This window comes from Amphiura filiformis, chromosome 6 (assembly GCF_039555335.1).
Source record: "Amphiura filiformis chromosome 6, Afil_fr2py, whole genome shotgun sequence".
NCBI lineage: Eukaryota > Metazoa > Echinodermata > Ophiuroidea > Amphilepidida > Amphiuridae > Amphiura > Amphiura filiformis.
This window is the reverse complement of record NC_092633.1, coordinates 66,319,053-66,330,535: the sequence shown is the minus strand read 5'-3', so window position 1 is coordinate 66,330,535 and position 11,483 is coordinate 66,319,053. Positions and strand designations below refer to the sequence as shown.

The following is an 11,483-nucleotide window of genomic DNA, read 5'->3' as shown; positions in this document are numbered from 1 at the left end:
CTTTCAATTCATCACTTCATTTCAAACGTGCTTGCTCGCGCACTCGATCACAGCAGAACCAAAAAGACATCATATAAGTTTTGAAAATGGTTGGCATGGTTGGGTTGTACGCCAAGGTTTTCCTTCTGACTTTCGTAGTAGTATTCGTCAGTGGTGTTAGTCACAAATGCGAGATGTGTGTGGCATATAACATAGATATAGATCATTGTGTAAATGCAGCCGGTGTTTGCAATTTAGGAGAGGTCTCGGCATTTTTGGGGAAAAGATCACGGTAGGCACGATACCTTTTTCTACTCTTTTCATTTTAAAAGTGAATTCAATATTACTAAGTATATATTATGGTTTTCTTAGGCCCAAAATGGATTGTCTCAGAATAAAGCTCGCATGTTTTTTTTAAATTTAAATTGTAGCGCATTAGTTTTCAGGTTTCAGACAAGAATGTGGGCCAAAAAGCAATAATCTTTTGTTTAGTGCATTGCGCGCGCAGGGGCCTACTAATTTTGTGAAAAATAGCAACAATAACACACTTTGTTGCTTTCCATGTTCTCCTGAGACAAACCCTTTTTGAGGCCTAAATACTATCATGATTTTCACTCCAAACCAATTGATGTGATTGTCGTTGGTTTAATATTTGACTTTGTGTTTAATATAATTGTAAAAATACAATGTGTTGTGACTTTATTTCCAAACAATAGTTTAGCAGTTTAGCCCTTTAGCAGCTCACTTTCTTATATTTCTTTTATGATGATATATTATCGAATAGCTTCATTTATTTTATTTTTATTTGCGGCATCTTTATAATTAGAAATAACGCAAACATTTAAATTTTACATCATAAATTTGTGAAAACACAATAATCCATAGGAGCTTATAAGTGTAATCGTTTGGTATTTAGACGACACGGAAAGTTAGAAATATTGTTCACCTTCTTGTCATGATATGATTTGTAACGTCATTTTCATCAATTCTTTTTCAACAATTTCTTGAGGCAATTAATTAACAAAACGTTCTTTTGAACTAAAAGACAACATTGCATTGTTTTATGCCAATACGATTAGTTATTCATTGTCAAAACCCGAGCTTGCAGTACTTTTACAATCTGACAGTAAATTATGACTTACTTTCTTTACTTTTTTTTTTTTTTTTGGCTCATTGAACCACAATGGGCTTGTAAGGACTATATATCTTTGCTGTGTGTGCAAATCTATCATGGGTGGGGGGGACATAGGGCCCCCCTAGTCAATTTTAGTGAAAATTACGTTTTTGGTCATTGTCGGTAGGTGGAGGAACTTTGACCGCAAATGATCACGTGGCATTTGTGGCACCATCCAATGGTCCTGGTGCTCAACTATGGTCAACATGGCAAAAAGCATATGGCTACGATGGCCGATTTAAGGTATTTGGTTACATGCCGGAAATGACCCCTAAATGACCTTTGACCCTAATTCTGTGTACAACTTTTAGACACTGGCTAAAGACGATGCATGTGTGCAAGTGATGTCACGGTGCTATGTAATATGGGGAATGAGTAGCATTTTAAGTGAAAAACACGTTTTGAGCTATAATGACCTTGACATGACAATTGCGCCAGACATTTTCACATGACATTTGTGGCACCACCCAATGGTCATAATAACCAAATTTCGTCAAAATTGACAAACGCATATGGCTACGATGGCTCATTATATGATTGGTAGAAGAAAGAAAGAAAGAAAGAAAGAATCAGAACCTAAGAAAAAGAGACCCTTAGCCCAATGCCATTTGGCTAAGGTAAAAAAAGGAAAGTCAGGATTTCGTTGACATAACTTGATTATTTTAGGTAACATGTTGCCTCAACTTTTTTGATTTTGTCAACTTAGAGAATCTATAACTTGCTACAATTCAACAGTTCAGGAAACTTAAACAACTTGATGTAACTCAACCATTAGGCCTATGTTGTTGCAACTCAACTAACATTTTTCGAATTTGTCAAAATTTGACCACTCCGTCGACAGAATTCAGCTTAATAACTTTTATTTATTTTTTGTAATCAGTGCCAAAAAAATCATATGGGAACAACTCTTTGATGGAGTTTCAGTTTGCTACAAAGTGTTTGCCTTGTATTCAGTATCCATGGATGAAAATGTTTTCGGCACTCATTGGATTATTTTTCTTATTTCGTGAATTTGGAGGTCAAAACATGTGATAATCAATAAAAAAAAATCGATGTTTTCTGTGACCAAGAAGGTCACAAGAAGTGGAAGACCTCGCAATCAGTAAAATTTGAAAATAAGTTTTGAAAATGGTTGGCATGGTTGGGTTGTACGCCAAGATTTTCCTTCTGACTTTCGTAGTAGTATTCGTCAGTGGTGTTAGTCACAAATGCGAGATGTGTGTGGCATATAACGTAGATATAGATCATAAGTATATAATTATGATTTTCTTAAGCCCCAAAATGGGTTGGTTTAGAAAAATGCTCGCATATCTTTTAAAATTTGAATTGTATGTAGCGTATTAATTTTCCATGTTTCAGACAAGAATGTGGGCCAAAAAGCAATAATTTTTTGTTTAGCGTATTGCGCAGGGGCCTACTAAGTTTGTGAAAAAATAACAAAAATAACCCATGTTTTCCTGAGACAAACCCTTTTTGAGCAGATGAGGCCTAACTATATATATATTATACTATCGTGATTATCACTCCAAACCAAATAGTCTTAATGTGATTTTCGTTTGTTTAATATGTGACTTTGTGCTTAATATGAAAATACAATTGTGTTGTGACTTTATTTCCAAACAATAGTTTAGCAGTTTAGCCCTTTTTAGCAGCTCACTTTCTTATATTTCTTTTATGATGATATAAATTATCGAATAGCTTCATTTATTTTATTTTTATTTGCGGCATCTTTATAATTAGAAATAACGCAAACATTTAAATTTTAAAACATGTGATAATCAATTTTAAAAAATCGAAGTTTTCTGTGACCAAGAAGGTCACAAGAAGTGGAAGACCTCGCAATCAGTAAAATTTGAATCTAACTTTTACACTAAAAGGACAACGTACCATTGTAGGCCATTTGGGACCTGGTCAAAAAAGATCTTCATCATGTTCATGTTTCAATTTGACATTACGTGAATAATGATCACTGATAAGAATAATGCAATTGTTATTGATTATCACATGTTTTAATCCATTCCAAATGAATGAAACAAAAAGAATAATCCAGTGAGAACTGAACATATTTTCTTCAACGGATACTGAATACAAGGCAATAGGATTTTAATGCAACTTTCAAATCTTGGATTACTGTCATTAAAATGTACGCTGCGACATCAATATTGGGACCATTCAGATGAGGTGTCATAATGCGCAGAAATAAATTCTGCTTCGACTGCATAGCCCAAATTTGGCCTACGATTAATCGTTTAGGAATAGTGGCCATTATTTAAAGGGGGTAATTACTTTTTGAGCTTTTTTGGTAGATGTTTATAAGGTACCTAACTCTGTAAAATATGTTTTTCGTTCTTGTCATAAATCCACCAAGTGTCCCGTTAAAAAAAGATGCAGTATTACCCATAGATTGAGGTACTCTCGTTTTGGCATCATGACGGTTTATGCGATGAGCATGGATATTTAATTCAGATCAGTCGCATGTTGTTAATTAACTATATACTATTTTCGTTGTAAGAATCCAATTTATACCTATAATTCTATTCCGTCACTTACCCCAAGTGTGTACTGTTGTAATGCGGGTTCTCAGTAACACTTCCGTATCCATTTCTGTGCGAAGTGCTAGCTCGTGTAGTTAGACCTACTATAATCATATCAGTGGGGAAAACTTTCAAATATACACAAAAAACATGCATAGCAAAAGGATATAATTATCGGCTTCAGTATAGACGAATCCAACGAGCCAAGTCATGGTCAGGATTTGGTCGGCCATTGACTGGGTCCCCGCAGCACCAAACTGCCGTTGTGACTGCCCAATTGAGTGGACTTATAGCCGCTTAAAATTCGATGTTAGATTCTTTTGTGTTGTAAACTGTCATCATTCTTTTGTCTACGTTAAACACGGGTGATAGAATGTAGTTTAAAATACCCTCCAAGGCCGCATCATTTTACATTTTAGGTGAGATGGAGCAGACGGGGACCCAAATATGGCTGCCATTGAGGTGTAGGAATGCGTGAAATTGGATTCGTCTATACATACAACAATTATGGGGATAGAAGCAAACTCCTATTCCTTTCCTAGATCCTCCCCTACTCTCACAGATTTGCTAATGATACTTGAATGGTGGGCCCTGCAGTTATAACGTATGACAAACGTCCATTCTCAATCTTAATTTTTTTCGAGCATGTCAAGAATCAGTCACATTCTGACGAATAGGACAATCATACAGACAAAATCCAGGGAATTCTGAAATTGCATTATTATTTCAGTACACTGCAAAAACAGTGTCAGAAATTAAACACTTTTCTAAACACAATTTTGCCTTCACTTTGTAAACACGTTTAGAAGCTAAACATCGTGTGTCAAACTTCTGAACATTGGTCAGTGATGGTGTTTAATTTCTAAACATCTCACATCCATATTCTATACAATAACGTTTCTAAACACGTTCTTGCCTTCACTTTCTAAACACTGTTTATGCAGTGTAGGTTTAATACGTTTCTTGCGTTATGGTAACGAGTGTATACATGGATGCCCCCTAACATGCCCAGTTTTTGGTGCATCGTCAGTTTCAACATATTTTAACAGCGAGGAATGTGCACAAATTACATAAATTGGATATATCATTGTTTTTAAGACCCCCCCCCCCCTTGCCCTCCTCGGTAATCAATGAGCAAATAGTGGATAAGAAAGCTCCATCAATCCAACGTGCCCGATTAGCTTGTAAAGTGTTAAAACACGTTTGCAAAGACACCGATTTTAGTGTTAAAATATGTCATATGAACATCCAGGTTATCATCTCTCAATTACCTACGTAATTCATCATCATTATTTTTCTTTTTACATCCTTCACAATTCCATTATCAAAGTCGGTTCCATAAATTCCATAAATTAAGAAGTTTTATTATTTTATTTAATACGAGACATTATCAGACATACATACAAGAAGAATTGTTCTCAAAGAGTTCCATGGATCACCAAACTCATTAATTCTTACGCATAGATGAAGTGCGTTTGATGCAAGAAGCCCATTTCATCCTTAAATGCATTACGCGTATACGATGATCAAAAGTGACAACAAAAACAAACGAAACAGAAGATTAATCCGTGTTAGACTATTTTAACTGAAAAATCAAAGCAGGGGATAATCGTGGAAATATTTAATCAGGCTATTATATTAGCTGTGTCAAGCTGTCTTTGATCATAAAAGTGGTATATTTAAGGGTATTATTTTTGTATCCCCCTTCCACTCCCTCCCCGTACAGTCTTGGGCTGTACCAAGAATCTGGGCCAAGAAATATTCAAGTTTGGACCAGTCTCCTGTAGTGGAATGTTTCCCATAATGCAATGTGAAAATGAAACTATGCTATAATTATGGTATATGGTAATACACAATTCCAGATTGCGCAACAAATTGAAACAATTAATACAAATGGCTAACTCATTTAAAGTTTTCAGTGTTGAAAATCCGATTGGGCTGTAAATCAGGGAAAATGATCCATGACACTAAGGAGTATGAAACCTCTTCCCCGTCCCAAGTATTCTCCCCCTCCTTGCCTCCCCTACATTCGATATCTCCTCTACCCTAAACACTATTCTACTCAATTTTCGAGCTCTCCTCCCCCTTCCCGTTCCACTTTCAATGCTCTCTCCCGTCTGTTTCTCTTTCTGTTTCTCAAACTGAAATGAAACCGAAAATGCTTTCTACAAATGTTAAGTTGCTAACAAAGGGTAGAAACAAAGATATCGATAATGATGTCAGTCAAGAGCTTAGGCAGGATAATAGGAAACAACGTGACCAAAACCATAAGTACAAGACTTAATTCTTCGGTGTTAACGTTATAACATATAGAACAGAAGTTGACAGGTGCAGAAGTTGTTGGTCTCACAAAATCATTATAAAAACATCATTCGTAAAGTAGAGAACTTATGAATATATATTTCTCTAATAATGAAAAAATGAAATTTTATTATAAAAAGAATAATTTACATATGAAGCCAATAAATTCAGATGTTCCTCAAGGATCCATCATTGGTTCTCTCCTGCTCACCTTCTTCAAGAATGACATTACATTCGAGGACTTACGAACCCAACCATCCTTTCGCTAACGACGTCACGCTAATCTCTTTCATTAAATCCATCTTGAGGCGATCTACCGCTTGACCTCATAGAATGTGCTGTTTGGCGCTGCTAAGTGCAAGACGAACGCAATCTCAAATCGGAGATACTACCCCTGCTCTGCCCTGCTAGAACAATAATAGAAGCAGCCGACAGCGTCGACCTATACTTGGAACGTATAGCAAAGTCAGCAAAGACTCGTCCTGGACACCCGTAGTCACCAAATGGCTAAAAAACAAGCCAACGTCTTGGGCTGCTTCAACGAGCTGTCCCTATCTCGAATCAACTCATACCCAGCAAACACAAAACGTTTTTAAATCGTTTCAAATAGGTGACTATTTTGGGGTTTTGATTTGTGTGAAAAAGTTTTAATAACATTTTGGGTTGGTTACATAAAGGCCATGAAAACGTTTTAGAATGTTTTGTATGAAAACACATTTTGTAAACACTTATCACGACATTTAACCGTTTTCTGGCAATCTTTTCTAACCTTCTGCGAATGATGCATGTCGAAACGGCTTTTGTTTGCTGGGCCGGACAGTAATTCACAACTATGCATGGTACGCTCGGAATATGCAAGCTCTGCAAGGAGTGGTCAAACGCCAATTGGAATCCAGGAGGGTATTCGCATCATAGGTATCCTTGAGGATGACCTCAGCTCCCACATTCAACAACTAAGCCATCACCAGATCTGTCCAGATGTAATAATGTACAACAAAGAACCGGATCTGGATCTGTTATGTCAGAGCGTTTACTGCCAGAGCGTCATACCGCTATACCGTTGATACGCGCCTTCGGCGTTGGTTTACATAACTTTGCCACGATGTAAAAGTTCACATACCTCGCTGGTAAGGTTTGTTTCCAAACAGGACACGCACATTTTTAAGCAGGAGGTAAACTGCTATCTCTGCATAACCAATAGATATAACTGTAATGTCTTGTTGAAAGAATTCGTTTTATTTCTTTGTTATTCACTGCAGCCTGTCTGCTGATTTGTTCGAGAAACTGAGAGCTGAGCAAAATGCACAGAAGTTGCTTGAAGTTTAATGACATCGAAGAAGGTAATTATACATATTTTTTGTTTAGCCGTTTACTGAGCATACTATGACTGAGGGTTGGACCGCGTTCGGGTGGCTTAAGATTTCGTTTCGTTTATTCGCTGGCGAAGTGATGTAATAATCGGATAGTAGCAATAGGTGAAAACAATTTTGATTATATCACGCTAACACGCTTCACTACAAGCAGGTTGCACTCTTACAGGTGCGAGTGATCAGGGTGATCAGCATAATAATGCGTATTCTGTAGAATTGCAATCCAGGTCTTTGAAGTCATGTTCACACGGTCGGACTTAAGTCACTTATTACCCACCTAGGTTTCATTATCATTGAGGTATAGGACTTTTTTTATTTTTTCGGAGAAGAGCAGGTAGGGCAACTACTTGATTATATTTCTACATGTTCATACTACATACTCTGAATATTTTAGAAAATTGCACGAGTCAGTTTTTTCAAAATCACATTTTTGTTCCTAAAATGGGGGTTATAGCGCCCTTAACGGGCACTCTCTCCATAGAGCTACATGTAAAGACCAGTTATAGACAAAGTCGACAGAAGAATATAATTTCCTTTCTTGGAAGAGGTACGCACTTTGACGTAAACTAGATCTTCTCCGACAACACTGGCAGGTAGTAGTAGGCCTACATTGACTACATAAAATATTTATGGTTCGCAATTTTCTTTCTTTGGGAGAATTGGACTGTAAGCACATTAGCTAGCCCAGAACAACATTCAACTGTGAAGAATTATGTTTACATTTTCTTATATACCAAGCACTGGGAAATCCCATTATTTTAATAGCCAATTGCTATTTTACAACACATGATGTAATCTTGGAAATTCCCAAGCATTAATTATAACATTAACCTTTCACGTGACATCGCTTCCTGAGGGGATTCCCATATGATCTAAAGTTAGATATGATTCAATTTGTTTTTGATAAAGTTGATGCAGAGGAGGAATTCCCAGACATGTCATCACTCATGAAATAACTCTAATTTTGTAAACAAAGACAAATAATCAAATTAAATTACTCAGGGTACATCACAATGGTTCAATGGTACCGCGCCAACGTGGTAGTGAGAGCGCAATATAATCAAAAATTGTTTTCACCTATTGCTATGGTAGGTAATCCGATTATTACATCACTTCGCCAGCGAATTGTGGCTACATACTAATATTATGCAAGATAAAGTCGTGTTCACACGGTCGGACATAAGTGAGTTATTAGCGGTAATAAGTGACTTATTACCGGTAAGAAGTGACTTAAGTCCGACTGTGTGAACACGACTTAAGTAAAGCAGTAGGACTATATTAATATTAGTACATGTATTAATACATAGTCTTGTTCTCACTGTCGGACTTAAGTCACTTATTACCGGTAATAAGTCACTATTACCGGTTATAAATCACTTATTACCGGTTATAAATCACTTATTATCGGTAATAACTCACTTAAGTCCGACCGTGTGAACACGACTTCAGTATTAGTGTCAGTATCAATATTAGTACTCATCAGTATAATACCAATAGTAGCTATTAGTATAAGTATTAGAATCAGTATTAGCAGTATCAAAAGTATTAGTATAAGTATTATTGTATTAATATTAACATTAGTATAGTATAAGTATTAGTATCGATGTCAACAGTAACGACTAACCCCCCCTCCCCGAGCTGGCTACGCTACTGAGTATACGTAAGTTTTCGGTCAAATTTTAATTTTGCTATCCTTTGTCAAAAATATGAAATATTATTAGTAACAATTGATTCAGAAAGATTCTCCATCCGTTTATAAGCCGAAATGAAAAAGTAAAATTAAACAAAACCCACTTATTATTAATTGACTTCTTAACTGTTGACTCTTACCCAGCAAACACAGTTAACGTTTTACCATTGTTTACAGATATTGATCAAATGTCGGATTACATAAGGGTATATAAAAATTCAAAGAACAGACCTGTCAGAATAGGTAGTCGTTACTGTTGAGTTTCATGCCTGGATGGCAATCGTCAGAGTCAGACGGGACGACACGATGAAATCAAGCCCGCGACACTCCGGAGCTAGTCTGAGCACAGAAAATGCGACTCTCGTGCTAGTCTCCTACACAATCAGTTAATTATGTGGTCCTGACACTCGTCGTTCATACAGTCTGGCCCGAGACTAGGCAAATGTGACTCTTGCACTGTCTTCACATCGGTATAGACGAATCCAATTTCACGCATTCCTGCTCCTCAATGGCAGCCATTAGCCGCGACGGGTACCCAACTATCCCACCTAAAATGTGGGATGATGCGGCCTTGAAGGGTATTATAAACTGCATTCTATCACCCGTGTTACACGTAGACAAAAGAATGATGACAGTTTACAACACAAAAGAATCTAACATCGAATTTTAAGCGGGTTTAATCCACCCAATTGGGTACTCACAACACCTGTTTGGCGCATGCGGGTACCCAAATATGGCCGACCAAATCCTGACCATGACTTGGCTCGTTGGATTCGTCTATAGGCCGTTTGCACGTTAATTGTACGAAGTGTCTCATCTTATTGTATAAGCTCTTTGATGAAATGCTTTGGGGGACTACCATCCCTTGGGAATGTGAATGAATATACATTCCATAGTGTCAAAGCCACCAAAGTCTATCCCAGAGTCAGTCTGTCTGTCGGAGATAGCCAGAAAGTGCTCAACTGCAAAAAACAGGAGCGTAATAACAACTTTTTACTCATAGTTAAACTATCTTTTGAATAAAGTGCTCAATTCCCAAAGTTAGAGCGTACACGTTTAATAACATGTAGAAAACAATTCTGAAAAGTTGATGCCGGCCAGTATTCTAACATAATATTATTAAATGTTGACAAAACATTTTGCCAAAATGTTTGCCAAAAAGATGGCTTCTTTAAATATCCTTATTGCACTCTTTACTCACCCTGTATTATACTAGTATAATCGTAGTTTAGTATTAGTTTGGTATTTGAAGGGCCGGATTTACCTTTTGGGGGGCCCTGGGCCAGGCCAAAATTTGGTGGGCCCCAAACGCACGGTGAGGAAGGAATGTTCACTTAAGTGGTCAAGTTTTTAGATTTTATTAGGACATTTGCGCGCGAAAAAATTCAATTTTAGGCTATTTTAGCCCAAATTGAAACTGAATTTTACTATATAAAATAGTGCGCGTAAAGCGCGCAAAATTTTGCAATTTTTAGGCTATTTTGGCCCCAAACATGGTGTTTTTCGGCTAAAATGGAAGATGCACACTGCACAGGGCAATTTTGGGGGCCCCAAAAATTTGGGGCCCTGGGCCCGGGCCCATCTGGCCCTATGGTAAATCCGGCCCTGGGTATTTGCATTAGTATTATCCGTAGTATAAGTCATATTCAGTAGGTTGATATTAGCATTGGTAAACTATTAGTATCATCATCATCGAATTTGTTATTATAACTTTTGTCATTTCAGATTACGCAGCTGAGCCAACAGAAATGAAGCCCAACAGGAGTATCATTTAAGCTATAACGTAGAAATATTGTAGTGTTTAATTCGTGCTTCCTTCAGAAATGACAGAAACAAACACATTAGTAGTTAATTGGCAAAATTAAAAATGTTTACGCAAGTGATATAATTAAATTCTAATATTCAAACATTGCAGTAAAGTAATAATATTGATTTTGCAGAAGAATAGTCTAGTAAAATCGAATATTTGATTTCGATGACATATGCCATGTATGCCATTTGTATAACAAGTGATTCTCAATCTTTACCGATTGAACATGTTGAAGTTAAATCTTTTCACATCATTTCCCAATTGAATAATCAGCCGAAAAGATTGATTTTCATTGTTTGTCACCGACTGAAAGATAGGGACAAATTCTTTCAAATAGAAAAATGGATTGAGAATATTCGATCTAAAAAAGTTTGAAAAAGGTGCATCCCAACCATATGCAACGCATGTCATTTGACAGTAAATTATGAGCAACACTTGGATGATGAAATCAGTCTACAAAAGAAGTTCATCCAAAAATCCATTTCAATCTATTTAGAGTGATCCCTATCTTCAATCGGTCAATTTCAGAGAATGTCGGGATTGTTTTGCTGGGATGCGGCATTTGCAACAATCGGACCTTTTGGCTTTTTATCATAAAATAAATCACTTTATTTACATCCAAAAA

The 11,483-nt window shown here is 36.7% G+C and overlaps 1 long non-coding RNA gene across 1 annotated transcript; it reads left to right on the top strand.

The window, feature by feature from the left end:
• LOC140155857 (uncharacterized) lies at nt 1-11,483 on the top strand. Its single transcript, XR_011859436.1, has 3 exons — nt 1-271; nt 7,248-7,328; nt 10,774-11,483. It is a non-coding gene; the product is annotated as an uncharacterized lncRNA (long non-coding RNA).